Raw genomic sequence first — 26,960 nt, forward strand, 5'->3', positions numbered from 1 at the left:
CAAATGAACTCAGTGAGACTTACTTAAAAATAAGCATATCCGTGGATCCACGGATCAGGTCTACACACACCCCCATGTCCCCTCCAGAGGTTAGGGGAGCTCCTCTGAGCCCAGTAGGGGCTTCCCCGGGCCTCCTAATGCCTTATAAGGCATTAAAAGCATCACTTCCAGTTTCACAAAGAAACAGGAAATTGCATTTTTTTTTAAACTTTATGGCTCACACTGACAATGCACTGATGACAGGATGCCACTCCATGGTTAACAGGCTGTATCAGTGCCTCCATGGACAGTGTTACTGAGGACGGATGCTTTGCCATGACAGGCTTGGCATTTGACCTTGGTGCATTGGCATCGCTACAGCAATATGACAGACATTTTGCCAATATCTATGTGTCATCAATATACTGGTGGAAAGCACAAGGGGAAATGTTACAAAAATAAACTATGTTAACATGCAACAAGTGTTGCTCACTCAACCAATCATCAGGAAGGAAAGGCCAAGAGAGACAACTGCAACTAAGGCCATTCCTGCAACCAGATGTTTCTCAGCAATAGAAGGTAGGACTTCTGGCAAAATGAGCTATATCACATGGCATAACACATGGCCTGCTGCAGCCAGAACTATAACTTTTCCTGAATCTACAATCCATTCTTTGCCTCCATCTACTAGACAAGGATATTCACCTACATTTTTATTCACCTATCCCACCTGAAGATGAAAATTAAGAACCAACCTTCATACAACATAGAGAGAAACAATGGAGAGACATTCTGAGTCATTTCTTACATTACATTTTGCTAATATGAAATATAAAGTCCAGGCTGAAGCTCATGCCTAACAGTATCATACGGCTTAATTGACATGCTGAAGATTGCACCGTAAATGTGCAGGGCTCCTCCAACAAGTTTAGCTGCAATATTTATTTGTTTGTTTATATCCCACCTTTCCCATGCCAAACCAAATGCCTCAGGTGGCTTACAAATACCACATTAAAATGTACAATATGTAGAACAATAAAGTCCTAATAAGAACAATGGGAGAGGACTATTTAAACCACAATTTTATTACAGAGATACAGACCACAGCACTAAAAAAACACTGTATATACTTGCCTATAAGTAAAAAATTATGTCTAAAAATTGAACCTGAAAACCTGAGTTGACTTATACCTGGGTCAATACAATAAATAAAGCAGACGCCTCTGGGAGCTTCCGGGAGCTTAGCAACCGTCTGGTGAAGTAGGGGTGGGAATGGGCTGAAAAGCAGGACACAGGTGGAGGAGAAAGGAGAACTTTTACTAGTAATTAGTAATTCAGAGGCAGCCGTTTTAGCTTCTTCTCCAGATAGGAAGAGAAGTGAAGGCACTTATGGGAATTGTAGTCTGTATGAGGGTTGTTGCCATGGAAGTGCTACACTGTACTCTTCACAAAGCCTACAACTCCCATATGCACCTTCAACCAGTTTGGAGAAGAAACCTCCTTTTTTCTTTCTGCTGCTGCATCAGAGCATTCCTGGCAAGTCATTTTCAAAGAATTTCACACACCCCTCAGTTTAGGGGTCTGGTTTTTAAAACACCAGGATAGAGTCCTCGTTTCCATCTGAAGCAAAGTCCCAGGCTGCAATTCAGTGCACTGTTACTTAAGTATAACAACCACGAAAAGCAATGGGTCTACTTCTGAGTAAATAGGGTTGCAACTATGTGCAGTTGCACTTGCTCATGCTCATTCCTTGTTGCTTGTCTCTCTGCTGTGAACCGAACTGCACACTCCCAGTTATGTGATCTAAGTTGTGCGTTCTATGTAGAGCCTCTGGATTAACACACCAGGCACTTTAGAGAAGGATTTGATTAATGGTTCTCCCGGTATGTTGCTTACAGGCACTTACTCTGATAGTGTTTACAAAAAGGTTGTGAAGACCACAATTTAAAAAGTTAAAGAATAAAAATGTATCTTAGGATCTTTTACTATATTTTTAATAAATTAGAGGCTGTACAGTTCTTAGGTAACAATCACTGGTAGGTTATTTTTCAGCATCTGGCCTCAGGTGAAATCAGACATAACTATATGACTTGGACACCCTCCAAGTTTAACCCCTGACTTACCAAAGGGTCATAGGAAATTCCATGATTTTGGCTCAAAACCTGCCCTCAACTTATCTGTGAGATCGACTTATACGCGAGTGCCTGTGGTGAATTTTGGGGGCTTTAAAGACTATCATCAGTTGTGTCATTTTGTATGTGCAGGCATAAAAACAGAGTTTATATCACTTCTGAAGCCTATTTGCATACAACATGGCAACACAGGCAAATTTAAAAAAAAGACTGTCTAATATACATATGATCAGATTTTTCTTATGTTTCACAGAATAACATATTTCGCATTGCTAAGCCTACTAAAACTTCAGGCCTTTACACATTAGCCTGAACACTATTCCTTTCTAATTCAACAGAAGTATGGTTATGATCATAGTCTAAAGAAAAGACTTGCATAATTGGAACCCAGAAAACTGAGTTATCAATTATGTTATAAAATCGTGGAACTTTCGTATAAAGATTCTACAATTTTATCACATAATTGATAACCTAATTATCCAAGGACGAAAATCCCATGCTATAAATACACCTCACCTAGGTCTCATTAGCCCCTATCATCCACCACAGAGAGCTGGTGTAGTCCAAAAGCTAAGAAACTGAGTTGAAAATCAGGACTTCCCCAGTTTGAATCTCACCTCTGCTATGAACTTACTAGATGGCATTGGCCAAACCACTCCCTTTCTGTCTCGGCTATGCAACCGCAGTATGGAATAGTAATATTAATGGTTCTAGAGATTACATCAAGATAATACACATGAAGAGCTTTACACACTCAAAAAGTACTATACACATTCTAAGTTTTACAGCAGTCCCTGTACTCTTTCAAATTCGTCTTTAGTTCTGCAGAACAAGGCAGTCACAATATATCAGAATAGAGTTCTATAGATCTAATAACGTATGAGAATAAATTCTACAGATTGCACTTCCACTGTGTTTCTCAGACTGCAAGTCGGAACCCACTAGGTGGGTTACAAACCAATTTCATGTGGTTCTCCGTTCATTTCAACATTTTATTTTTAATATATTAGACTTGATGTTAGCATGGTATGTGACTGGAATTGAGGAAATGTTGCCGATCTATACTCTTTACAGGTTACTATGTATAGGTTTTTAACAATGATAGTCAATGAGACTTACTCCTGAGTAAATGTGGGTAGGATTACAGCCTAGAATTGTTAAAAATTGCTTAATGATGTCACTTCTGGTCATGACATCACTTCCGGTGGCTCCTGACAGATTCTCATTCTAAAAAGTGGGTCCCGGTGCTAAATCTGTGAGAGCCACTGCACTAAGTGATACAGTTTGGTTGATAAAGCTATGCAGTTGGAAGAGCACTTTCCATTTCCTTTCTCATGAATATTTATTCTGTATGCGTTTATTCATTCAATGAAGTGGACTGCAGTCCGAGAAGCGACAGGCTAAGCAACAGTCTAACTAGTGGTGGATTCCTGCCTCCCAATGCATGGCACTGTAGTTGGAAAGCTTCAAGTGTTCAATTGCAATATGTGACTTCCCTTGGTCCTGTAACTGTTTCTCTCTGGAAAGGTTTTGTGCAGTGACTTTTTGAACCTTAATGAGAACAATGACACTGAAGCCTACTTATTTCCACTCAGTTTGTAATAACATTAGACAAAAGATCACTGACACTGAGACTTCTACAGAGAGGCTGACTGATTAATCACACTGCTCCAGAGTGTTGATACAAAAGAAAGAAACTACAGGTGAAGATCTGACACTGAGCCTAGCAGCAGTGAACTGCAACACCTTGAAAACTTAACTGATCTAACAACAGCTAATTAATAACAGATGCTATTTCATCTCTTACATTGCAACACTCCTTTGCACAAAGGAGATTGTGTTTATTCCAATATTGAAGACTGGGGACAGAAGGGCAACCCAATTCTAACCTGCACTGGTGCGGCTGGGCTGAGTGGTCACCTCTGCCAGTGGCCAGGTGTCTGGCTGCAGCGGCAGAGGGACATCTCAAGCCTTGCCGCTGCTGACACATGATCCATCGCAAACACACCATATATACTTGCCTATAAGTCAAAAAAATTACATCTAAAAACTGACCTTGAAAACCTGGATCGACTTATACATGGCTCAATGCAGTGAATAAAGCAGAAGCTTCTCGGAAGCTTAGCAGCTGTCTGATGAAGTGGGGCTGGGGTGAGAAGCAGAACACAGGGGGTGGAGGAAAAAGCCTACAATTCCCATAAGCAACTTCAATTCCCTTCCAGTAGGTAAAATGCTCCTTTTTTCTTTTTGCTGCTGCCTCAGAACAGTTCTTGGCAAGTCATTTTCAAAAAATTTCACACACCCCTCAGTTTAGGGGTTTGGTTTTTAAAACACCAGGATGGAATCCTCATTTCCATCTGAAACAAAGTTCCAGGCTGCAGTTCAGTGCACCATTACTTAAGAATAACACCCACTGAAAGCAATGGGTCTGCTTCTGAGTAAATAGGGTTGCAACTATGTGCAGCTGCTTTTGCTCACAATAATTCCTTGTTGCTTGTCTCTCTGCTATGAATTGAAATGTGCACTCCCAGTTATGTGTTTTATGTTGTGTGTTACAGGTTGAGCCTCTGGCTTCACACACTAGGTATCTTAAAGAAGGATTTGATTAATGGTTCAGACAAAATTATAGTCAGGTAGCCCCCTAAGTTTAACCCTGACTTAACCCAGGGGCATAGAAAATTTCATATTTCTTTCTCTAAATCTGCCCTTGACTTATCTGTGATATTGACTTATAGGCGAGTGTCTGTGGTGCTTTGTGGCATGTTTGCAACAGCTAGGGCCACAGCTGCTGCTGCTACACTGACACTAGCAATAGTTAGGATTGCTTTGTAAAATGATTAACTTAGAAGATATCATGTAAGTCCCACCAATAGCCAAAGCATGGAGTTGCTGGTCCTAAACTGAAAAGCATAACACTACCAACCTGAAGAGGAGAGCACATGACATGTAGATCAGTTGATGATCATGTTATTAATCATTTATATAATGCAATAAGTGCACTCTCTTTACAAAGAGTGAAAGGACAGGTCCCTGCCCCAAGGAGCTTACATTCTAGACTTTGACACAAGAGAGGCAACTGAAAGGCAGAAGGGAAAAAGCAACAGAACTATGGGTACAGCATCTGCTATTGTTTCAATTGCATGTAGTTATGTTTTTCTAAAGATGCTTCAGATTTTTGATTTGCTTTTTTCACTGTTTTTTTTTAAATTAAATTTGACAAACACAATAGTTTTAAAAATTAACTGAAGATATTCCTTCAGAAGGGAGCATCTAATACCATTTGCTGAACAGTTTTTAGAACCCTGCGGGAGCCTCTCACATTCCAAAATGATCAGAAGAGGACAGACAGCTTCTGGAACATTTAACAGAGACAGGGCGGGCAGCTACCACTCTTGATCCTTTCCCCAGTTTTCTGCTTCAAAAACCACTTTTCAAATTCTACCTGGTATAAAGTCATTTCTACACATTACTCTATGCAAATTATTTCAGCTTCCATAATAAAGTTGGCAATTTCCCAATCACTTTTCATTTAAGTTCCTCTTGTTTTCATAGAGAAAGGAAAAATGCAAAAAGCCGAAGGCTTTAGAAACTTGAAATGTTAAACATTAAGTACAAATACACATCAATACAACAGTCACAAAGAAACTTGATTGCTGTCCAATGTGCTGAAATTATTCATGTTGTAGGAGACATTTCTGCACATAAATCTGCCAGATTCAAAATCAATGTAATCTCATGAAAGAGTAAATAAGGTAGCAGAAATGCACTAAAAATGCACTGCTACAGTGGTAGAACATTTCCAGTCTGAAAATTAAGGTTTTCAAAAGAGGAAATAAAACTTTAGCACTTCTATTTTTAGACCATTTAATCACTTCTAATTACTGTATCAGAAATAAAAGAAAAATAAAACTATTCATTTGCATTGCAATTTGAGTGTGCAACATGTTTCACGCGTATTATCTTGGTAGAATCCTTACAACAGCCCTGTAAAGTAGTCAGTATCAATATTCCCATATTGCACCTAAGTTGCTATTTGGAGTTGAAGCTAAGAGGGAGTGGCTGGCCTAAGGCCACCTCATGAGTTAACATCAGAGGCAAGTTTCAAGGTGAGGAAATTCCAATTTGCAATATAGCTGTGCCTATACCAGCTATACCACTATATCAGCTCCAATACAAAATACAAGCTTGCTTGTTTGTTACAGCTGAATTTTACCTTTCTTCCACCGATCACAGAACAACATATATGGAGTAACACAATTTATCCTCACAATCACCTTATGAGAAAAGTTATAGTGAGATGAGATTGATCAGGTTGATGAGGTTCCTGGAGCAAGGAGCTGCACTGGGGCCCCACTACTGAAGGGGCAGGGGTTGCCATTCACCAGGAAGACCTTTGGCCAGAGCCATCTCCCAGTGCCACCCATGGCTGAGGAGCAATGAACGTCATGACCAAAACGGGATTTGAGTTCTCAGCTGTATTCAGTAATATATACAATAGCAAAGTAACATATTTTACACTTCATTCTTAAAGTGATGCTTATCAGGGCAAAATATCCCAACTTCACATATGCACTGATGAGCAGTTAGTGACAAACCAGGAAAGAGAATTGTGGTGGACAGCTCTGTGAAATTGTAAACCCACTGTGTGGCAGCGCTAAGGAAAGCAAATTCCATCCACACTAGGGGTCACTAGGAAAAGGAGACTGAAAAACAGGTGAGATTGCCGTATCCATGGATTTGATATTCACTTATTTTACTTCCTTGTAACAAGGAAAAAACAGCACCAAAATCCAACTTCCTACCTTTAAACCACACTGGTTGCAAGCTTCACAGAGTAAAGATAGCTTTAAAAAAACTGCTTCCAGGTTGTTTGCTCCTCCATTTTTGCCCCAGAATGCACTGATACAGATACTCAAGTGGTTATCAAACCGGTGGTTCGCAACCCACCAGCTCGTGTAACGATGCCCTGTTCCCTTTAAGGGGTGGTGGGTAGGGGGAAAGCAGTGAAGTGATCCCCAGGATCGTGCCCCTGCAGGGGAAAGGGGACTATTTTTAAACTAACTATACATGCTCTCAGGGTTGGGGGGGGGCCTTGGGGAGTCATGTGGAGGACTTGCTGGGCGGCTTCTGAATAGCAAAAGTTGCAAGTGCGACGAAACCAGAAATTCCCCTTCTGGTTTAATTGCACTTGCAACTTTCACTATTCCGAAGCTACGGGGAGCCCTACAACCACTCCACATGGCTCCCCACGCCCCCCAGACCCTGAGAGCATGTACAGAGTATAAAAATAGCCCCCCCTTCCCCCACAGGGGTGCAATCCTGGGGATCACTTCACTGCCTCCACCCCCGCATAGACTTACCCCAGGAGTAAAGCTCCCAGGAAATTTGAGAACCACTGGTATACAGCATTCAACCACAAGATGAATAATGGAATCTAATGGAAGAATTTCATTCCATAGGATTCCATTATTCATCCCTTCTAGTGGCCGAAATGAGTATAGAATCTATATCAATCCATTCTGGGGCAACAAAGGAGGAGTAAGAAATCTGGAAGTGGGTCTTTAAAGCTATTTTTCCACTGATTTGGTATCTATTGATTTTTATCCACTGGGGGTTCCAGAACAGAACCCCAGTAGATAACGAGGCATGACCTGTACTGAATCCTCTGCATCTATGGTGCAATCATATTTGGAATACTGTATACAGTTCCAGTCTCCACACTTCAACAATGGTACTAAAGAGCTATGAAAGGTGCAAAAGAGTTCAACTAAAAACACTCAGAGCTCTGGAGCACCTTCCTTATAAGGTGCTACCACATGGTTGCCACATTAGGAGCACAGAGGAGAGACAAGCCAGAAATACGAAGATGATGTGGAGAAGGAAGGAGCAAAAGAAACAACAGACAGACAACCAGGGAAGCAGCACTGCAGGAGGGGAGAGAAGAGCAAGAGGAGAGATGTGGACTGGGGAGAGGCAAAATGTGAAGAGGAGGCAGGAGAGGACAGTGTTAAGCAAAGTGGAAGAAGACAAAGAGAAGCAGGGTGGGAAGAAGCAAGAGAGATGTGAACAGTGTGGGAAAGGAAACCGTATAATAAATAATAATACAGGTATTTATATACTGCCTTTCTTGGTCGTTAGATTTCTCCTCAGACTTTAATTCAAGGCGGTTTACATAGGCAGGCAATACTAAATCCCAATAGGGATTTTTACAATTGAAGAAGGTTCTGTCTTTCAAGAACCACAACATTTCAGATGGCTCTTTTATTATCTGGTATCACATTCTGGCCTCCATTTTCCTCCCACACAGGCTGACAGCAGCCAAAGAGCAGGTGGAATAACTCAGCATAACTTGGCTAGGCTTGTCAGCTGCTTCAAGGTCTCGCCATTCACGGTGCCGGTGGCCTCGAACTGGTGACCTTCGGATGTTATCTTCAGGCAAACGGAGGCTCTACCCTCTAGACCAGGGGTGCCCAACCCCCGGCCCTGGGGCCACTTGCGGCCCTTGAGGTCTGTCAATGCGGCCCTCAGGGAGCCCCCAGTCTCCAATGAGCCTCTGGCCCTCCGGAGATTTGTTGGAGGCTGCACTGGCCCGATGCAACTGCTCTCAGCATGAGGGTGACTGTTTAACCTTTCACAGCTCTTGCATGAGCTGTGGGATGAGGGCTCCCTCCACTGCTTGCTGTTTCACGTCTGTGATGCAGTAGCAGCAGCAAAGGAAAGGCCGGCCTTGCTGTGTGCAAGGCCTTTTATAAGCCTTGAGCTATTACAAGACATTCATTCATTCATATAAGATCATCTTTAACATATTCGTTTATGTAAAATTATGTAAATTTATTCAAATTTTAAATGTAAATTAATTATTTTTTCCCCAGCCCCCGACACAGTATCAGAGAGATGATGTGGCCCTCCTGCCAAAAACTTTGGACACCCCTGCTCTAGACCAGACCTCCTGCCCTATAATGGGATGAAGCAAGAGAGAGAAGCAAAGTGGAGCAAAGTCAGAGGAAGGGATACTGTGCAGAGCAGGACCAGAGAAAGGGAATGAGCTGGGGCAAGGTAAGGGAGCAAGACCGTGAACAGAAGGGCAGCTGCAGGCAACAAGGGGATCTGAAGCCAGTGGGAGGATCAGTGAGATAGAAAGTGACTGGAGCTGGGGAAAGGAGAGAAGAGGACTATCATCGAGTGTGGAGACAGCAAAGTAGGGTCCAGTAAAGAAGGGAACCCAGACACAGGCTGGCAGCGAGTTTCAGGAGACACAGAGCCAGTGGGCCATGGAGAAAGCTGGAGAGTGCTGCTTGTAGATTGCAGCAACCCCCACAGCAAGTGGCTGGGACACAGAAGGCCCTCACTATAATTAGGAGAAGACATGCAATGCAAGAAGGGGGGGGAAGAAAATGGATTATCCTTACCTTATATCATATACACGGACATTAAAGGACAAGCAAACTGTGAGAGTTAAGATACTTATTGGGGGGGAAAGGACATCAAAGTAATCCCCCAGCCCTCAGAACAGGAACCTCCCCCTGTGGGCAGGACAGAGGCCAAGGGAAAGATAGAGGTTAAATAATGAAAAGCTACAACATTGGGGCTTTTTAGCTTGGGGGAAAAGGCGATTAAGGAGGGACAAGACTGAAGCTGCAATTCTATCCACTTATCAGGGAGTAAGCTCCATTGACTATCATGGGAATTACTTTTGTGTAGACATGCATAGGATTGGGATACAAGACTTATAAAGTTATGCATGGTGTGGTGAAAGAGAACTTCCTTTCATATGATACTAGGGGCACAATTCTAAACAACTTTCCAGCACCAAGGTAAGGGCAATGCAACTCCAAGGTAAGGGAACAAAAATTCCCTTACCTTAAGAAGGCCTCCATGACTGCCACCTAACCACAGGATACAGCATATGCCCCATTGGCACAGCTATGTCCGTGCTGAAAAATTGGTTAGGATTTGGGCCTTAGTCATCTAATGAAACAAATTAGCAAGAGATTTGTTGCCACAAGATGTGGTGATGGCCACTAGCATGGAACTTTAAAAGAATATTGGACGCATTCACAGAAGACAGGTCTATCAATGGCTATTAGTCATGATGGCTATGTGCCATTTCCATTTTCAGTGACAATATGCCTTTGAATGCCAGTTGCAGGTAATGTATGGCAAGAAAGAAGTCTGCCTTTTTGTCCTGCTTGTGGCTTCCCAAAAGCAGCTGGGGGGGGCCACTGTAGGGAATAGGATACTGAACTAGATGGGCCTTCAGTCTTGAACCAGCAGACCGACAGAATGTCTTTGTGATGTCTTGTTTTGAATGTCTTTGTGAAGCGTATTCCACTTCTGCTTAACTCATACTTGGAGATTATCCTGCAGTATTTCTAGAGACACAGAGAATACATTGTTGGATCAGATTTTTTTTAAAAGAATTCATAAGAACAGCCCCGCTGGATCAGGTTATAGGTCCCTCTAGTCTGGTTTCCTGTATCTCACAGTGGCCCACCAAATGTCTCAGGGAGCGCAAAGACAACAAGAGACCTGCATCCTGGTGTCCTCGTGGGACAAGCCCAATGCCCAGTGGGACAAGCCCCACTGAGTTCAACAGGCTACGAGATCCAATGAGTCTTACAAATGCATTCAGAGGATTGCAGTCTTACAGCAATATGACAATTTATTTTTTTTAAATAATTATATCCCCATGCTAGGCATGACAGGAAACTCCAAGCATATAGAAAAATACAAACTTTGGCATTGTAAATGCCCATGAAACTGCCCATGCCCATGAAAGTTTGGTACACTAGCTGAACTTCACTTTTATTTTTTTTAATAAAGTATATTCTTAAAAGCCCATGATGTGATTTGTATTAAAGAATCTTGGGCTATTGAAAAAAATCTATTTAAATGGGTTTCTAACAAATGATGTATTTGCCGAGCCACCTAAAGGAAAAGGTAGATCTAAGGGAGGTTTGGCAATATTGATATCAACAGCCCTGCAAGCATCAATTAAACGGGTTTCTCCTTGTGGGAAAATAGAAGCGGCCAGTCACATAGATTTTGGAATTAAATCATTTTTGTTGATTAATGTATATATTCCTCCCTTTTCAACTCAAAATTCTATCAAGCAAGCCTGGGATGATTTAGAAAATTATATAATAGGATTAGAATCTAGGTTCCCTAAGACCCAATTACTTGTAATGGGTGACTTTAATGCTAGACTAGGCCCAAATAATAAGGTGCTCTTCTCTTCTGCTTTCTGGGGGACAGTTGAAAATGAGATTTTTATGCCCGCTTATGATAGGATTTCTAAAGACCCCAAGGTGAATTACGGAGGCATTTGTCTGACTCAAATGGTGAGTTGTCTTGGTTTTATAATTTTAAATGGAAATTCTTATTATGGTAAGCAAGCAGAATTTACCTTGTTATCCAGACATGGAAGCAGGGTGGATTTTGTGCTGATTTCTCACTGCTTATTTAGATGGATCTCTGAATTTTCTGTGGGATATAGGCTTGATAGTGATCATCTCCCTCTTACTGTTACCCTTTCTTTGATGCATGCTGTTCACATAAATATCAAATCTCAATTTCAAGATAAATTTTTTTAATTTCTAAACATAGAAGGATATATTGGACTGAGAAAAACAACATTAAGGTGAGAGATTTCTTTGGCTCTTCTGCGGGAGAAGCTCTGAAAAATTCAATTATAGGAGCAACAACTGCTTCCTCTGTTTTAAAGAACTATGCTTCTTTAATTAATGCTCTGAATATAGCTTTAACTTCAAAGCAATTTGATACAGGAGTAAAACCATGAATAACTGGCCCAAAATGGTTTGATGGGAACTGCCATGCACTCAAAAAACAGTTGAGAGAGATATATAATCAGTACAGAAAGGGAAATTTGAATGCATTACCATGAGAATATTATGAAGTTAAAAAGAAGTATAAACAGATGATAGCTTTTAAAAAGAGACAAGAAGTTCATAAGAAATGGAATATACTGATAGAATCTTCATTGAATAAGAACTCAAAACTTTTTGGGGCTTTAGTTACAGATGCTTTGGCCGCCCCAACAAATTTGCTTTGTTGCAACATATCAACAGATGTGTGGGAATAGTATTTCTCCAGCATGTTCAGGGATGTAAAAGAGGGTCCAGTGAATAACCTTGTTACTATAGATCTAAATGACACTCTCCACTGAGATCCAGTTACACAAACTGAAATAGAATTTCTGATTAATTGTATTAAACCAGGTAAGGCTCCTGGGCTAGATAATATTCTTCCAGAAATGTTAAAAGCAAATATAAGCTGGTGAGCACCTCTACTGGCAAACTTATTTACACATATTAATAGCTCTGGAAAATTCACCATTGCCTGGTCTGAGGCCATAGTAATACCCATCTTCAAGAAAGGGGATAGGGAAGATCCATCAAATTACAGGCCAAACAGCTTACTCTCAGTCGTGGGTAAATAGTATGCCTGCTACTTAAATCAAAGACTAGTCTCCTGGATAGAAGAAGAAAACATCCTGGGAAATGAACAGGCAGGTTTTAGAAAGAGTAGATCAACAATAGACCATTGCATTATCCTAAATCATCTTGCCGAGAAATATATGAATGTGTATGGCAATGGCCTCTTTACTGCATTAAAATCTGCTTTCAATTCTATCCCAAGAGACAATTTATGGTTAAAGTTGTCTCAAACATGTATAGACAAGAGACTCCTCTATCTCATTATGCATTTCTACCAGGGCACCACACTTAGAGTAAGATGTGGGATAGAAGGAAATTTGACAAAATCCATTTCTGCCACCAGAGGAATCCATCAAGGATGCATAACAACCCCCACGTTATTCAGTCTTTATCTCAACAATTTGATTGAGTGTTGCCTTGCATCAGATTTCCATATACCTAAGTTGGGAGATACTAAATGCCCATTATTATTGTATGCAGATAATGCTGCTTTGTTGTAATCTAAAATAGGCCTTAAGCGCTTAATGTGCACATTCATGACTTATTGTAAGAACAACCTGCTGACCATAAATAATAGTAAAACAAAAATTTTGGTCTTTCGCCGGCACGGAGTTATAAAAAAGTGGATAATTAATGGCCAATGTTTCAACCATGTTAAACACTTTAGATATTTAGGAATTACATTTCAACATAATCTCTCGTGGGCTGCCCATAGGAAGTCCGCTATACAGGCAGCCCAGAATTCCACCAAGGCAATCACCCATTTCTTTTTCACTAAAGGAGCTCAATTTATACCCACTGCAATTCAAGTCTTTAAGGTCAAGGTTCTCTCTCATTTTTTATATGGGTGCCCAGTTTGGGTTCTGGGATTTCATTTAAGTATTGAAAGTGTTCTTACTATATTTTTAAGATCTATTCTTGGTCTACCAAGATGTGTCCCGGCGGCAGGATTACAACTTGAGGCAGGTGTTTCTTCATTAGAGTGTATTGCCTGGCTATATGCATTTAGGTATTGGATAAAAATGTTATATGCTGATGCTTCGGCAGGATATTGACATGCATTACAGAATGATGTTTACACTAGCTCCTGGTTTAAAACTTTCTCTGACAAATTGCATTTTCTGGGCCTATTTGGGGGTTCTATCTATGGTTATGAGTTTAACACACTTAAGTCCATTATGGAAAAACGAATTAAAGATATTGATTTTCAGCATGCCATGTCAAGCGCCCGCAAGACTTGCTCACCACTGCACTTTGGTTTGAATTTTGAATTTAATCAAAGTGCTAGATATCTGGACAATTTATCCCAAAATATTGGCAAATTTTTTCAAGGGCTAGATTTGTCTTCCATCTGCAGTCTTGGAAGGACGCTATAATAATGTGCCATATGAAAACAGATTACGTCCCTGTAATAATATGGAAACAGAGACCTTGGAACATGTTATTTTTGTATGTAATTTTTACAGGGATGAGCGTGCAAGATATATTAACCCTATTATGTGTAATCTCCCAGGTAGGACTCTTACATGGTATTTAAAATATATCTTAGCCGATAAGAATAAGTACATAACTGAATCAGTGGCCAAGTTTCTTTTTTCAGCACAAAGAACACGAAAGAAGATTCTTGCTTCTTTTTTATAAAAGTTTTGTTTAAAATCTTTTTATGAATGTTTTTATGAATGTTTAAAATGTTTTATGAATGTTGGGTCTGTGACCATAAATAAAGGATGATGATGAATAAAGTATATTCACTTTTTGTTGCAGGACATTTAGCACAACCCTACTGCTGAAGCAAGACAATACTTCTGGTTTTAGACTCCAGAACTGGAACAAATTGGACAAATTCCATTTCATGTCACTGAGTTCCAAAAACATATCATAACATTTTCCACACAGATTGCAAAACAGATGTGTCAAGTAGCTAGCCTCGCCACTTTAAATTTTGAGAAGGAAGACTAGATAGATACTGATAAGGCATTTATAGTTTTGTTCCAGGAATGGCAGCAACTTTTAAATCAATACTCTTATTCAAGCCACCATCAATACACTACTGAGAATGGTATAATCAGCTTTTCATAAGAAAACTGAAAGGCACAGCCTACAACCACTGCCATTTATGTACAGTAATATGTCCCAAATTGCCACTTCCTTTAGAGCTTTTCCATTACAGCACTCTTAACCCTGGGTGTGATTGACAACTATTGTAGTCAATAAGGCAATGCATTCTGGGTGGGACAGGGCCAATAAGCACCAGTTTCCTGTTTCATTCATCAAAGATGTCCTATTGTGCTGTTTCGAACAGCACTTGACTTTCCAGGAATGCATCCCCCACAGTACTGGAGATATTACAGTATTGTAGTTTTATTACTAAACATAGTAGCCATAAGGAACTCCAGTAAATGGACAAGAAATAAACGGAAGAGCAGCAAATAATCTTTAGAGAGCAAATAATGCTTTGGAGAAACGGATCCAAGGGTCACAAAATGTTTAGAACTAACCACAAAGTTCTCTCTGGTTTCACCTTTTAGTTCTCAGTTTGAGTGAAATTCTCAATGTACAAAGCCATGATACAAACATGTGTGTGTGTGTTTTTCCAGTTGATGATTATGGTTTGACTGTTGTTTTTTTTAATTAGTTAAGTTGCTACTTGTTTCTTATAAATAGTTTCATTGCTATTTTCAATGTTAGTTGTTAGCTGCCTTGGATTGCTTATAGGCAAGAAATATGGGGCATAAATATTTTAAATAAATAAAGGTGTCCATTCATATAAGATCATCTTGTCAACCTGATGCAAAACATTTCAAGGACACAGGCACAGCTCAGTAAACTGCAACTCAGCATAATAAAGAATACCATTACATAGCATTTATTTAGCATTTATGCTCAGAGTGCCTAAAGTATTTTGGAATGATCCTGCTGTAACCCTGAAATGCAGGCCAGTAGACTGTAAGAACCCTGTAAGGGACATTACTAAACTGATATTGTGAGTCTCTCAAATGAGTTGAGAGTTTTACAGAGAAAGAGGCCTAAAGTCATCTAATGCAGTGTTTCTCAAACTGTGGGACCCACTAGGTGGGTCAAGAGCCAATTTCAGGTGGGTCCCCATTCATTTCAATATTTTATTTTTAATAATTTTTAATAGATTAAATGATGCTTTATGCTACATGATGCTACCATGGTATGTGACCACTTCTGGGAAACTGTTCCAGACCAGTACTTTTAACAGGCTATTATGTATATGCTTTAACAATGACAGTAAATGGGACTTACTCTTGGGCAAGTGAGGGTAGGATTACAACCTAGGGCTGCAATCCTAACCACACTTTCTTGGGAGTAAGTCCCATTGAACTCAATAGGACTTACTTCTGAGTAGTCCTGCATAGGATTGTTACAAATTTTCCTGCATGATGATGTCATTTCCAGTCATGACATCACTTCTGGTGGGTCCTGACAGATTCTCGTTCTAAAAAAGGGCACAACAAGGTGGTGATGGAGATGTGGGTAAGGGTAGATTAGGTCCCGGAAGGGAATGTGTTCAGTGGCAGCTGAATCTTTGGATCCTTCCTCAATCCAGTGACATGGATCCAAGTGGATTTGTGCCAGCAAATTTGGTAGCACCGGTCCATGTGGACCCCACCATGCTTCAGATGCTTACTCCTGGGTAAAAGAACAAATGTTTCCTTAACCAGAGGAGACCTCCACAATTGTCCTCTCACTGCTGCAGGATGCATTTTGGTATGCATTTTGGTAATGCTGCATCAGTGAGGGGGGGGGGAGATAGAATTGGGATCTCTTAGCTGCACGAATTCTCACAGACCCAGAATTCACAGAAAAACATTAACATGTTCAGTTGCTTACCATTACTATCATCCAAACTGTAAGAATGGATATTCGGACGTTGTCCACAGCTCACTTCACCAGCTTCACCTTATATACTAGCTGTGTTGTGATCCTTTCTGGTGGTGGGGGGGGGGGGAAGAGATCTGGCCATATCCCCCAATAGCATCCAGATTACTATAATACACTCTATGTGCAGCTGCCTTTGGGCCCAATCTCATCCAACTTCCAGCACTGGTACAGACACAATTCAACCCTAAGGGATCCCTAATTCAATCCCTTCCCTTGAGGAGACCTTTCTGACTGCCTCTCCATCACAAGATGCAGCACACACCCCATTGAACCAGCTGCACCAGAACTGGAAAATTGGATAGAACTGGGCCCTTTGACAACTGCCTGGCTACTATAAGTTACAGGCAGCACATCTTGCCAGTGTTTAAAGAGGCTCAAACCAAATTGCTGGTCTTCCAGGCTCAAACCAAAGTGCTGGTCTTGACCACTGAAGTTCTAAACGTCTTGACCAAGGGAACCCAAAAGACATTGTATCCTAACCCCCTTCCCAGGCCAGATCCACTGACATGGATCTACCCAGACTTGTGCCAGCAATTTAGTTGGCACAGGTCCAAGTAAACCTGTTGCCACAGCTGGGGCTTTCCCTGGGGCAAGGGGACAAATATCCAGATTGCAAATTGCACCACAGGATACAGCACAACTTGTGCTGACCCCACTGCATCAGCACAGGGGAATTTAGCTGCCTGGTCACAATTCTATACATACTTACCTGGAAGTAAGCCCCATTCAACTTAATGGAGTTAATTCTGAGTAGACATAGATAGGATTGCATGGTAAGACAGCAACTCACAATGTCTGATGTTTCCAGAGGAGAGTAAAACAATTTTCAGGAAACCAGATAGGACAGCCTTACAAAGACTGGAGAGATTTAGGTTACAAGAGACTAATTTTTTTCTGGTGTGGACTAGTACCTTTTGTGAAAATATCTGCAGAGCTAAAACATGCTTTTATGCACTTTGTCGAAAAAGGTTGGAGCATTCGCATATCTTGCTTATATAGGTGTTTCTGCAATGATTTTCAGTGTTCCAGATAATTATCAAGGGTTTCTTGAATCAAGGGTTTCTTGAATGAAAAGATCAGCAATGACAGGCAAACTTCTCAGCAAAACTTGCTTGTCCATCATGAACACAACACTGAATGTATTCTAGGTCTCACTTTCCATTCAAATGGATCATGAGCCTCAGTAGGCCTGGTTAGTGCCTTGGAACATGTCCTAAAATAGTCTTCCAAGCAAAGCAATTCCTCAAAAGACAAGCTGATGAAGAATTCCCTAAAGGAGAGAAGTCTGAAAACTGCTGAGCTAGTACCATAATTTCACTCACCATAAGCATTCAACTTTCATTACTCAGAACACAGATAGTTATTTCCCTCTATTTATTAAAATTCAAAAAAAAAAACACAGCCAGAAACATTAAGAGAACCAATGACTTTTATATAACTTTTATATAACTTAAGACTGTGTTACTGATTAGGAGCCCAATCCTATGGACTTTGAGCACTGGCACTGAGCTCCAGCACAGGGCTGGGTACTGCAAACGTGCTGTATGGCATGTCCATGCCCCTTGAAGTGTAAGGGCACAGTACTGGATGGATACCGCCTGGAGCATGCTAAGAGCTCCAGGCAATAGTGAGGGTCTTGGGGCAGGGGAAGTTGTTCTGGGATGGGGGAAGGGCAGGGTGGGGGAAGGAACCAGGGTGGGACTGGCAGGACTGGCACAGCCCTCCTCCACAATATCCTATCCTCTGTGTCAGGATACAAAGCCCAACATGGAGGCTCTAAAGTCTGCACTGGCAAAATAGCCAGCACAGGCTTGAGAAGCCCCATTACAGGGCCTGGGGCTTTCCCTGGGGGAAGGGGACAAGACCTCCAGCTGCCTTGGTAGTGCCACTGGATACAGTAACAATTTTGACGCCGCTGCACCCAGCACCAGCACCAGGACTGTTGATCCATAAGAACAGCCCCACTGGATCAGGCCATAGGCCCATCTAGTCCAGCTTCCTGTATCTCACAGCGGCCCACCAAATGCCCCAGGGAGCACACCAGATAACAAGAGACCACATCCTGGTGCCCTCCCTTTGCCCTGGTGCCATCCGCTACAATGATTCTGACTCTGAAAAGCATGAAGAATTCAAAAAGAATTCCAAGTTAGCAACTTTGATAATATAATCCACACCTTTACTGAAGCCAATAACAAGACCACAAAGGTAGTTTAAAAAAAAAAAAAGTAGGGGAGGAGAGAAAGCCCTAGCAACTGTCAAAATAAATGAATGTATAATACATTAAATGCCAGGAACAACTGAGTGCTACACAAAACTGCATATCTTCCTCTCCCAACTTACTCTCCTGGACAATTTGCTTAGGTACATTGCTGATCTAGGCTGCACATACATGGAATAGCCTCTGCTCAGGATTGCAAAACACTCCACAAAGGAGTTGCACAATGCCTTCAACATATGAAATGCTCACAATTAACATTGTTGCATTTGGAATTTATTTCTTAGAGTGTGCAGGAGGAATAAAGTGAGCGCACAACTATGAATCACTGACAGAATACAGTCTTGCCATGCACATTTTACACTGATGTTTCAAATTCATGTTCTCCTTACAGAAAGGAGCTAATTAACCTTTTTTTTACATTTACACTGTACTGTATTTATGGCTTCTGGATCATACTGAAGAGTCCATCAAACCACCATGGGGTCTTCAAACACAGAGTATTCAAAAAGCAGTTCAGGGTTCCAAATTAAATGCAACTTAGCATTTCATATGACAAAACCTTTCAAAATGGAGTAGGTAAAAAAAAAAAAAAGAATCCAGTAAAGAAAAGCTCTCTCTTTTGATGTTTATATAATGAGATTTGGATAACAACTAGTTGCCTCACCTAAATATGTGGATATAGCTTGTGGATATCAGACTAATGCATAACTTATGTAAATGAGAATTATGCAGTTGTCATCCCTCTGCCAGTATTATACTCCCCCCATTTTCATATTTATGACTTCCTTTTCCTAAACACTTTCACTTTAAAGTTAATCCCCAACAACGAAAACTAATCTGATACATTGCACTTTTCAGCAGCATGTTTGATACCATCAGAAAACCCAGTACTGTTGGCAAAAGAAAAAAAACAAAAAAGAAAAATTTCCTGAGAAGGGAGGAATAGGAGAATGTTTGAACCTGAAAATAAGGAGTAATAATCACTACATTAGTCACCAGCCAACTGCCAAGCTTGAATAAGGGTCTCAGCCAAGTGTCACTAAATCTGATTTTTACATCTAAACTGAGCAAAGTGCATATGAATGAGCTGTTGCTATCTGAATCTGAAAAGAGGTTACAGACAACTATGAAAAAGAGTTACTGGAAATCAGCAGTGCTGTTTGGAAAAATGCAGTACAGTTCCCCGTGCCAAACCTTCAAATATTCCCATTTGTATTCTTCCCAAGCACAATTATTCACAACTGAGAGAGAGCCTTGTGGGTGTGTGTGAAAGGTTAATTAGCAATGTTTACTAGGCAACATTTTTAAAAGGAGCCCAATGGCTTCAGTAGTCACTGTACTGTATTCATTTCTCAGACACCATCAAAGCCCTTAAGCAAAAAGTCATCTGAATACCTTTCCTAGGCAAGCTGGGATCTCTGCCATGCAAAACACTTTCAAAGACTTAAAGAAAGAACTGATGCACATGTTTACATTTAGGATCCTAGAATCAGGAGTATTCAGGAGTAACAGAATAGTTGCTTTTTAATAACCAGTTTTTTTCTCCAGTAAGACAGAGAACAATGGAATGAGACAAAACAGATGGGTCTGACACAGAAATGGAGACTTAGCAAAAGACTGTGCACCTATGTTTCAGGATGTGCATGCACATGGAGTGGAGGGTGGAACTGACATCTGTGTTATTGTGTTTCCATGTTTATTATATGCTATTCCTTTTTGCAAAACACCCCCTCCCCAAAAGCACAGTTGTCTTTTAGCACACCATCCCAAAGTACAGGAAGAACAATGCCCATTGTCTGCTGAAGTCAGTGGACCATGTACTACCTCCCCTCTATAGACACTGTGCTAAAGGAGTACCTTTCGAAGAATCAGAAGCAGCACTGAAAAACGTGCATCCTCTCCTACCCTCATGCATGCACCGCGTAGACTCGTCCTGTCATCCAGGGATGCATTTTTAGTCGCTTGCATGCAATCTAGGCATTAGCAAAAAAGATTGCATTGCAGCAACCATGTGTGCAGCTGCTGTTCCAACCTAATTCCTGCCGCTGAACAGACAAGGATAATGGAGCCCAATCCTACACCTGTCTACTCAGAAATAAGTCCCATCAGAATCAGTGGGGCTTACTTCCAGGAAAGTGCGGATTAGACTGCAGCCTTAGAGCTCAAGCCTATGCCTGCTTACTCAGAAGTAAGTCCCATTATAGTCAGTGGGGCTTACTCCCAGGAAAGTGTGGACAGGATTAAGCTGTTAGAGCCCAATCCTATGCATGTTTACACAGAGGTAAGTCCCATTAGAGTCAGTGGGGCTTGCTTCCAGGAAAGTGTGGCTAGGATTGGGCTCTCCTATGCATAACTACTCAGAAGTAAGTCCCACTGCATTCAATAGGACTTACTCCCAGGAAAGTATGCGCAGGACTGCAGCCTTAGTCCATAGCCCGCATGCGAGGCTTTCGATGGTTTGCCCCGGGGTTGCATCCTCCCCTTACCTCGACCTCCTTGCTCTTGTCTTTGTTCCTGCCCGTGGAACTTCTCCCATTGCTGGCGGTCTCCCGCGCCGGGACTACCGAGATCTGCTGGAGAGGCATCCTGGCAAGGCTGCAGGTTGCCCGAGCCTGATTGGCCGCCTTCGAGCTGCGCTGCCTCCGAGTTGCTCACCTGTGCAATTGTTCATATCCTTGCCTGGCCAGGTCTGGGGGGGGGGGGGCCACCGACCAAGCGCAGCTGTGCCTGGTGCAACCAATGGGGGGAGAAAGCCAAGGCCAAGCTCTTCCTTCACCCCCCCCCAAAAAAGCAGGGGCTGCTTAAAAAAGGCGGGGGGCACACACACACCCCCAGGGGAACCTCAGCGGCGCGCGCAACAGCAGGGCGCCCAGAGCAGCCCAGGGGCAGTGCCGCGAGCGCGGAGCGCGGGCGCTGCCCGGGGGTCAGAACTCCAGGGCCGGGCGGCCGCAGCAGGCTCTCCTCTGCCGGCGGCGCCGCCGCCACCCGCCCTTCTTCCTTCGGAGCATTGTGGGAGGCACATCCAGCGCTTCTGTTACCTAATGACTGTCATGGAAACGGAGGCGCGGGGGGGAAGCGAGCCCTGCGCAAAAGCGCTTCTCTTCAGGGCTCTTCGGCTGCTCCCTGAGGGGGCAGGCGCGCCCCCCCCCCGCCTGGGCAGTGCTGGGCGCCCGCGCCGCCTAGGCGGCTGCTGCTGCTGCAAGACGGCTTTGCGTCCTATTTCGGAGCGGGCTGGCCAGCTCGCGTTGTCCTTCAGGCGCCTTCCTCGCTAAGCGGCTTAGGTTCCAAGGGGAGGGGGCGGAAAGCACCGCGAGCGCCTCCAGGCAGGAGTCCTTCAGTGCGCACCAGCGGGGAGGAAACTTCAGCCCCTGGGCTGCGGCCGGGCAGGACGCCTCCAGCCAAGCGCGCGCCCTTGCAAGGCCCCCCGGGCAGAGCTGCAGCCTTGGCGGCCAGGACGTCTCCACCACAAGCTTCTCTGTCTACTCAGAAGTAAGTCCCATTGGGTCCAGTGGGGCTTACTCCCAGGAAAGTGTGTATGGGATTGCAGCCTTGCAGTACAATCCTGTGTGTACACAGAAGTAATTTCCATTGTGTCCAGTGGGGCTTACTCCCAGGAAAGTATGGACAATGGTTCTCAAACTTTGAGCACTGGGACCCACTTTTTAGAATGAGAGTCTGTCAGGACCCACTGGAAGTGATGTCATGACTGGAAGTGACATCATCAAGCAGGAAAATTTTTAACAATCCTAGGCTGCAGCTCTACCCACACTTACCTTTGGAATAAGTCCCATTGACTATCATTGTTAAAAGCATATCCATAATAACCTGTGAAAAGTACAGTCTGTAACATTTCCCCAAATGCAGTCACATCCCAGGGTAGCATCAAATCTAATATATTAAAAATAAAATTTTGAAATCAATGGGGACCCACCTGGAAGTGGCTTTCAATCCACCTACTGAGTCCCAACCCACAGTTTGAGAAACACTGGTGTATAACACTGGCAAGGAATGCTATGAGGGAAGGTGTAGACCAAGAGGGATGATAAAGGAAGAAGGGAGTCACTGAGGAGGTGCTGGAAAAGCCCAGTTATGCAGGCCACTCTTTTAGCAGCACTGCTTCTGCCATGGCATCACTTTGCAGAGCACATCTCAGCTGCTGAGCTATGAAGTGATACCTCACCAGAAGCAACATTGTTGAAAGGGTGACCTACTTAATACTTGGGCTCTCCCACATCTTGTAACTGTGATCAAGATTTGCATATTTCTTCTGTCATGGATTCCCAATGGATTCCCAAGTGAGGAAAAAGTGCTTATTTTTCCTTGTCATCACCTGCTTAGTGGTGTCACTTCCTGCTTAATGACATCACTTCTGGCCCTCAGCGGGTGCCATGAATTCTGTTTGGCACACTGTATGAAACGAATTCTTTGAAAAGGTCAACAGGCATGTGGATGCGGGAGAACCCGTGGACATTATATATCTGGACTTTCAGAAGGCGTTTGACACGGTCCCTCACCAAAGGCTACTGAAAAAACTCCACAGTCAGGGAATTAGAGGACAGGTCCTCTCGTGCATTGAGAACTGGTTGGAGGCCAGGAAGCAGAGAGTGGGTGTCAATGGGCAATTTTCACAATGGAGAGAGGTGAAAAGCGGTGTGCCCCAAGGATCTGTCCTGGGACCGGTGCTTTTCAACGTCTTCATAAATGACCTGGAGACAGGGTTGAGCAGTGAAGTGGCTAAGTTTGCAGACGACACCAAACTTTTCCGAGTGGTAAAGACCAGAAGTGATTGTGAGGAGCTCCAGGAGGATCTCTCCAGACTGGCAGAATGGGCAGCAAAATGGCAGATGCGCTTCAATGTCAGTAAGTGTAAAGTCATGCACATTGGGGCAAAAAATCAAAACTTTAGATATAGGCTGATGGGTTCTGAGCTGTCTGTGACAGATCAGGAGAGAGATCTTGGGGTGGTAGTGGACAGGTCGATGAAAGTGTCGACCCAATGTGCGGCGGCAGTGAAGAAGGCCAATTCTATGCTTGGGATCATTAGGAAGGGTATTGAGAACAAAACGGTTAGTATTATAATGCCGTTGTACAAATCGATGGTAAGGCCACACCTGGAGTATTGTGTCCAGTTCTGGTCGCCGCATCTCAAAAAAGGCATAGTGGAAATGGAAAAGGTGCAAAAGAGAGCGACTAAGATGATTACGGGGCTGGGGCACCTTCCTTATGAGGAAAGGCTACGGCGTTTGGGCCTCTTCAGCCTAGAAAAGAGACGCTTGAGGGGGGACATGATTGAGACATACAAAATTATGCAGGGGATGGACAGAGTGGATAGGGAGATGCTCTTTACACTCTCACATAATACCAGAACCAGGGGACATCCACTCAAATTGAGTGTTGGGCGGGTTAGGACAGACAAAAGAAAATATTTCTTTACTCAGCGCGTGGTCGGTCTGTGGAACTCCTTGCCACAGTATGTGGTGCTGGCGTCTAGCCTAGAAGCCTTTAAAAGGGGATTGGACGAGTTTCTGGAGGAAAAATCCATTATGGGGTACAAGCCATGATGTGTATGCGCAACCTCCTGATTTTAGGAATGGGTTAAGTCAGAATGCCAGATGTAGGGGAGGGCACCAGGATGAGGTCTCTTGTTATCTGGTGTGCTCCCTGGGGCATTTGGTGGGCCGCTGTGAGATACAGGAAGCTGGACTAGATGGGCCTATGGCCTGATCCAGTGGGGCTGTTCTTATGTTCTTATGTTCTTATGAGTTTGACATCCCTGCTCTGAACACCAGAGGAATTCTATCAGCAATAATTCCTGTTTGTGTAATGCAAGGGGTTGGCACATCTGCAAAAGTCCTTTATGCAACTAACTTGAACCTGGACATTATCACATGCAGCATCAAAGCTTCAGTCTAATTTTAAAAGTAAATACAATCCCTTCACTTTGGGAAAATGCCAGGGGTTATAGCCCTCTGTATCAATCATGGATCTTAACAGGGTTAAGCACTAATCAATTTAATCCATCTATGTCTCTCTTAGTGAGTAAGAGGGAGAAGGAGCTTATAAGTTGAGACAAACAAATCTTACTAACCTGCTTCCTCTCTCTGCTTTGCACTAGGTCAACAACGTATTTAGGTGAGTGGAATTTAGTGCCATATGCTATTATCTAAGGTAGCAATTTTCAACCAGTATGCCTTGGCACATTGGTTTGCTGCAAATGATTTTCAGGTGTACCCTGGGAGTTTAGGGGAAGGGTAATTTATTAGTAGGGCTGTTGGGGGATGTGCACCCCCTCCCCCACAGTGTGCTTTGTCAATTAAAAACTGATGGCATGGCCTGAAAATTTTAGCACCTTATCATTGTGCCATGAGATGAAAAGGGCTGAAAATCACTGATTTTAAATGTTGGACTTGGAATGCTTTTCAAAACTTTTTTAAAAGATTGAAAATCACTGATCTAAGGCAACAATTCTATGCATACATATTTGGGAGTAAGTTCCTGAAGCTCTCTGTTCAAGAAATCCCCTTTGTGTTATGAAGGGGGAAGTGGGTCCACAATTGCTGTACACATCTCCCGATAACACATCCACATCTCACTCTCCCAGAGGCTACCTGTATTTGACTTGCCTTTATTACAGTATTTATTTCTAGTATTGTGTTTATAGAGCTGGTGTAGTGTAGTGCTTAAGAGTCTGAGCTTCAAACTAAGATTTCCCCAGTTTGAATCTTGCCTCTGCTGTGAGCTCACTGCATGACCTTAGACAAGATGTTCCTCTCAGCTTCAGTTCTCCCTATTGATGCTTAACTTGATGCTACCATGACATGTGACTGCATTGGGGAAATGTTACAGATCTATACTTTTAACAGGCTACTATGTATATGCTTTTAACAGTGATAGTCAATGGGGCTTACTCCTCGGTACATGTGGGTAAGAGTGTAGACTTTGATTGTTAAAAATTCTCCTGCTTGATGATGTCACTTCTGGCCATGACATCGCTTCCAGTGAGTACTGAAAATTCTAAGTGGGTCCCAATACTAAAAATGTGAGAACCACTACCTATGCAATACATGAATAACAATACTTCCATGCCTTTCAAGGTTGTTGTAAAATCACAAGAAAACCCATGCAAGGTGCTTCACACACTCAGAAAGTGCTATACCTTTGTTCAGTATTTCTATGCTTATACAGGATGACACACTAAATAAATAAAGGCTACAATCTTAACTACACTTTCCTGAGAGTAAGTTCCATTGAACAAAATGGAACTTACTTCTGAGTAGACCTGGTTAGGATTGTACCTGGTGTCCTCAGGTATGCAGATATGGATTATGATAATTACATCACTTTCTGAAACATGCACAGGTTCACTGAATTCCATCTTGGTTCCTTAGCTCACATTCCTGACAGCCAGAACTTTGCCCTGGAGGGGTGAGGCATGGCTTCCTCTAATCAAATTCATGCTAATGAAGGACAATTGATCTGGATGGAAAACAGAGTACTGTGGGGGATCTATGCGTCCCCTTCGGGTCTTGCAATTTTGGACTCTCCACCTTGACATAATCTCATGCATCTTCTCTGGTCTCCTTGGCATTGTAGAAGAATAAAAGTGTATTTAGCTGACACCTGAACAGTAATAACAGTACTACATGAGTGTCTTCATGGAAGATGCCCCACAAATGGGTCACAATCATACAGAAGGCCCTAACTCAGTTTCCATACACCTAATCTCTGAAGGCAGGGACATCTGCAACTGACCTTTAAGCTGATCTAAAATAATGGACAGCTTCATATGGCTCATCATGACTAATAATATTCCCTACTTCTGGTCATATATTCTAGGTTTTTTTTCTAAGCTGAGGAAAACTAGAAATTCGGAGTTTTTTCAAAAATGAAAGTCTAGAAACTCAGAGTTTTTCAAGGATGAATGAACATTTTTTATTTCTTACAGCCCAAGTGGAAGCAACTTCCACTGTCATAAAATATTCACAGAGGGAGTATGGTGTATCAGAGCCACAACTCTGTTGCCAGACTCTGCCACACCCACAAGAGGTGGTAACACAGTGAGAGCAGGGAGTGGATGGATAGGGGGAGAAACTGAGCAGGGAGGAGGAGGAATGGGGTGGGGAGGCAGCAGGAGGGGCTGGAGTGGCAGTGGTGCATGCTGGATCCTGTCCCCTTCTTTGGAGGCTTCCTGCCCCTTTCTTCTTGGGAGACCCAGGTCACTGGCATGTCTGTGTGGAGGTGTGTGTGGAGAAGTCAGCTGGCAAA

At 42.7% G+C, this 26,960-nt stretch overlaps 1 protein-coding gene across 2 annotated transcripts in view; it reads right to left on the bottom strand.

Moving 5' to 3' along the window:
* MARCHF1 (membrane associated ring-CH-type finger 1) overlaps positions 1-21,295 on the bottom strand; it is a 167,785-nt gene extending 146,490 nt beyond the window's left edge. For both annotated transcript variants that reach the window (XM_066631975.1, XM_066631974.1), the window contains exon 1: positions 21,182-21,295. The gene's annotated coding sequence lies outside the window, so the exon portion shown is untranslated. The remainder of the gene's footprint in view (positions 1-21,181) is intronic.
* Positions 21,296-26,960: the final 5,665 nt, after the last annotated feature.

This window comes from Tiliqua scincoides, chromosome 6 (genome assembly GCF_035046505.1).
Source record: "Tiliqua scincoides isolate rTilSci1 chromosome 6, rTilSci1.hap2, whole genome shotgun sequence".
Classification (NCBI taxonomy): domain Eukaryota; kingdom Metazoa; phylum Chordata; class Lepidosauria; order Squamata; family Scincidae; genus Tiliqua; species Tiliqua scincoides.